The sequence below is a fragment of the Marmota marmota genome, unplaced genomic scaffold, assembly GCF_001458135.2.
Source record: "Marmota marmota marmota unplaced genomic scaffold, marMar, whole genome shotgun sequence".
In the NCBI taxonomy this organism is placed as follows: domain Eukaryota; kingdom Metazoa; phylum Chordata; class Mammalia; order Rodentia; family Sciuridae; genus Marmota; species Marmota marmota.
This window is the reverse complement of record NW_025999964.1, coordinates 424,866-429,581: the sequence shown is the minus strand read 5'-3', so window position 1 is coordinate 429,581 and position 4,716 is coordinate 424,866. Positions and strand designations below refer to the sequence as shown.

The window sequence follows — 4,716 nt, the reverse complement described above, 5'->3', positions numbered from 1 at the left end:
AAAAAAAAAAAAAAAGCAGGGGGAGTGGGGTGCGGGGGTTTGCAAAAGGAAGGAATTGTTTATGGAAAAAATGGAAATGGCTCTTAGATAATTGAAAATATGCTTGCATTTCTTATAATAAAAAATTCTAATTAAAATTATATTAAAATATTGTTTTTTTACTTACTAGGCTGGTAGGGTGACCAACTGCCCTGATTTGCCCAGGATTTTCCTAATTTTAGCACTGAAGTTCTTGTGTCCCAGGAAACCCCTCAGTGTTTGGCAAACTGGGATGGCTACATGTTGGCCAAAATCCAAAAGTTTAACCATATTTTGTGTTCACAGGGCTGTAGGGAAAGAAGAGCTGTCTTTTTGCCAGCAGGAATGCAAAATGGTGCAATTCAAATGGGGGAGGAATTGTTTATGTCTTGCAAATTTATATATGCACCTGCCCTTTGCCTCAGAACCCTACATCTAGGTATCTGTCTCAAAGATTTGCTGCCAAAAATAGAAAACAGCTTTTGTAAAAGGCTATTCACTGTAGAATTATTTATCAGGAAAATACTAGTAAAAACCCATTCTATATGTCTTCACTGTGGAAGTGGTAAATAAAACCATGGGGAAAGCATACACTGGGTAATAGCAGTGCAAAGGTAACATGAGCCTTTTTTTTTTTGAATATATTTTTAGATGTTGGTGAACATTTGTTTTATTCATTTATTTATATGCTGTTCTGAGAATTGAACCCAGTGCCTTACACATGCTAGGCAAGTGCTTTGCCACTGAGCCACAACCCCAGCCCAATGTAAGCCTTTTTGATAGGGGGAAGAAATTGTTACCACCTTTAGAGAGTATGAGAGGCACTTCTAGGTGCTGCTGAAATTCTGTTCCTGAACTGGATGGCAGTTTCATGGAAGGGTTATTTTGTGTGTACTTTCCTTTAGTATATTTAAAATCAGTGAAAATGTTACTTCAAGAAGGAAAAAGTTACTTCAAGAAGGGAAAGGAGGATGTCTGAAAAAAGTAAGGTACCAGAATATAATTTGTGGTGTGCTCTTTTATGAAACAAAGGTTGGAAACAATATGAAAATGCATATTACTTTTAGTTTTAAAAAGATTTCAGGTGCTTCGGGGCATGCCTGTAATCCCAGCTACTCAAGAGACAGGAGGATCACAAGTATAAGGCCAGCCTTAGTACTTTAGTTAAGACCCTGTCTCAAATAAAAACCAAAAAGGACTTGGGATGTAGCTCATTAGTAAAGCACCCTCATGAGTTCAATCACCAGTATGGGGGGAAAATGTAGTTACAGGAAGGCTCTGAAATATGAAACTGTGGGGTGTGTGTGTGTGTGTGTGTGTGTGTGTGTGTGTACACATGTGCTAAACTGTTGTATTTATAAAAATGGCAAAAAATAAAAATCAACTCAGCAGTCAATGCACATTGCATACCTCACATCTTCAATAATAAAAGGTACTTCTTAGTACTACAGAACTAAGTAAGAATACTAGCTTCAACAGCCATTGTTCAGCACTGAGGTCACCCAAGTTATACCAAAATGGGCAAATGTTGCCCAAATAAAATCTTGTTGTTAAAGCTGAAACAAGTTTAAGGCCATTCAAGTTCAAGAGCAGTTAAACAAGTCTTTTAGAGCTCCATCTATTTGTGATTGAATTATGTGACCTTTCTTCCCAGTTTATGATCTTAAATTTCTGGTTGACAAAATCCAAAAGGAAAATACAGAATAAATTAATACAACATTAAATAAGAGTAATCACAATTAAGATGAAGTAAGGAAGGCCAAAACATTAAAGTTGTAAAATTGGCTTGTTACTAGTTGGAACCAGTTCCATACCAGGAGTTAGGGGGAGTATATACAAATATTTTCAAATAGATTCCTTATGTTGCTCTGACATGTCCTCTTCATTAGCTCACTGTTAAACCAATCAGAACCTCTATAATCTTCCTTCCTTCCTTCCTTCCTTCCTTCCTTCCTTCATTCCCTCCCTCCCTGGGAGATTGAACCCAGGACCTTGTGTATACTAGGCAAGCACTCCACCCACTGAGCTTTATCCCCAGCCCAGAACCCCTATGTAGGTATATTCCTTTACATTAATAGTACACACTGTCACTCCCTGAAAAGCTGTCAGTCTCAAATGACTTAGTGAATGGAAGGAAACAAAAAGAGGATAAGTGATGTTAAGGAGAAATAATAGAATTAGAAAATTCATGCTGGTCAGCTTGTTAGCAACAAGGGATGGTTTCCTGTTGATAAAGTTCCTGTGGAGTGGGAATGATGTCTTACCTGGGGCTGCAGTAGGTAATTGCATGTTGTTCATCTTTGGTCTAACCCCCCAAATCAAAATAGTTTTGCCCTTTATGCATTAATCTCCTTTAAAAATATGAACATTCAGACTTTTTTGTCCCACTGAGGATACCTTGCTTTTAACTTTTCCCCTTTATCTTCTCTGGACTGGTCACTTTATCTTCCATTTCTTCTTGCTCCTCCCCCTTGGAGACTTCTGCTGGGAAGTGTGTGGTACTGAGGATCGAACCCGGGCCACACGCATGCCAGGCGAGCACGCTACCCTTTGAGCCACATCCCCAGCCCCAATTCCAATCTTAATTTCTAGTATCAACAACACTTAAATCACATACCATCCTTCACACAATTATGTACACAGGTTACAGAAAGTCTAGGGAACGGTTTAGGTAGCCACAGGGGTTCAGAAGGCTGAACTGAGAGCAAGGGCAGAGAGCAGATATGGGCCAAAGAGTGACCATAGGTGGTCAGATAAGATTAAGAACCAGCCATGGGCTGTGGATGTGGCTCAAGCGGTAACACGCTCACATGGCATGCGCGGGGCACTGGGTTCGATCCTCAGCACCACATAAAAATAAAATAAAGATGTTGTGTCCACCGAAAACTGAAAAATAAAAAAAAATTAAAAAAAAAAAACAGCCAAAGAACTTGTCAGTGTACAGAGCTGTCAGAGTGCAGGAACTTATTCTAGGCCAGGGTCCAGAGGATGGCAGCTTTAGTGTCAGCTTGCAGAGGGCTGTTTGTGGTCTCATGGTCAGGAGGAACTGCACTCTGCTAAAACCTGAGGACAGAAATTCAGAAGTTCCTGGGGTTGGGGTTGTGGCTCAATGGTAGAGCGCTCGCCTAGCATGCACGAGGCACTGAGTTCTATCCTCAGCACCACATAAATGCAAAATAAAGATATTGTGTCCACCTAAAACTTAAGAATAAATATTAAAAAAAAAAAAGAAATTCAGAAGTTCGTCCTTGTGATGATTTTCCTGGGCAAGGCTTGTGAGGAGTGACCAGGTGACACGGTCATTGTGCCACCATGTCCTTTCTTTTATGGGTATTAGTGAAGGGAATGCATTATTTGGTGGTCTGCTGTATTCAGTGAGCTCAAGGGCCAGATTTTCTTATATTAGTTTAATATGCCCGTGCATCCATGTGCTTCTGATTAATTCAGTAAGTTTATAGGTAATTTTTCTTATTAGCATGATTAACTTATCACTTTGTGCTTTATGGTTGTGCCTGGCAGGTGGTTTACTTGTACCAACAAGGCATGGAGTAATTCCACTTCAGCACTTAAACTCAAAATGGAGCAACTTACGGCAAACTGCTTTACACAGTGGGGTGGCAGGACTGCTGTTCTGTCCATTGCCGCAGCCCGGCTGGCTGGGCAAAATAACGGGGGACGAACAACTTGTGTAGATTGATATAGCAGGAGTAGGAGCCGTTTATTGTAGGACAGGAGGGGTATTTATACATTCCACACAGCTTATCTAATTAACATAAACTAGATACATCAGTCAACCAATAAGGAATTTCCACACTTAATGGCTCGCTGGCGTTACTTCACAAACCACTCCCTCTGGCAAAATGCTAGGCGCCATCCAGACTTGTTTACAGACTCTAACATTTGCCAGGCGCCATCCTGACTTGTTTACAGACTCTAACAGTCCATCATGGAGAAACTCAGAGCACAGCATGGCCCTGTAGTCTCAACCAAATGCCTGAGAGTGTTCAGTTAGGTTAGAACACTAACATCTCCCAGAACTGTAGGCTCTCTAGCTAATCTTGTTCCACACATAGCCCCAGCACTCCGTACAGGGAAGAGTCTCCCGTGCTGGGAATCCTTTTTTGTCATTTTAACTTTGGAACCATGTAAATATTTTATATAAGTAAAAAATAAATTAAAAAGAATGAAAAAAAGCCAGGCACAGTGAGTGGCACATGCTACCAGTTTTTCTGAGGAGGCTGAGGCAGAAGCATCACAAATTCAAGACCAGCTTGGGGAACTTATCAAGACCCTGTCTCAAAATAAAATAAAGTTTAAAAGAGCCAGGGAGCCCATTGGCACAGTGGCTCATGCCTGTAATCCCAGCATGTCAGAAGGCTAAGACAAGAGGATCACAAGTTCAAGGCCAGCCTCAGCAATTTAGCAAGACTTTGTCTCAAAATAAAAAATTAAAAGGAGGGCTGGGGTTGTGGCCAAGTGGTAGAGCACTTGCCTAGCATGTATGAGGCACTGGGTTTGATTCTCAGCACCACATATAAATAAGTGAATAAAATAAAGATCCATCAACATCTAAAATAAAATAAAATACACATTGGAAATGTTAAAAAAAAATTAAAAGGGCTGGGATGTGCCTCGGTGGTGCAGTATCCCTGGGCTCATCCCCAGTAACCCCCCCCCCTCCAAAAAAAAAAAAAAAAA

The 4,716-nt window shown here is 40.6% G+C and overlaps 1 protein-coding gene and 1 pseudogene across 2 annotated transcripts in view; one reads left to right on the top strand and one right to left on the bottom strand.

The window, feature by feature from the left end:
* The window catches only part of LOC107160229, a 17,535-nt pseudogene extending 15,219 nt beyond the window's left edge, over window positions 1–2,316 (bottom strand).
* The window catches only part of Ppp6r2 (protein phosphatase 6 regulatory subunit 2), a 97,907-nt gene that overhangs the window by 22,269 nt on the left and 70,922 nt on the right, over window positions 1–4,716 (top strand). The window lies entirely within an intron of this gene.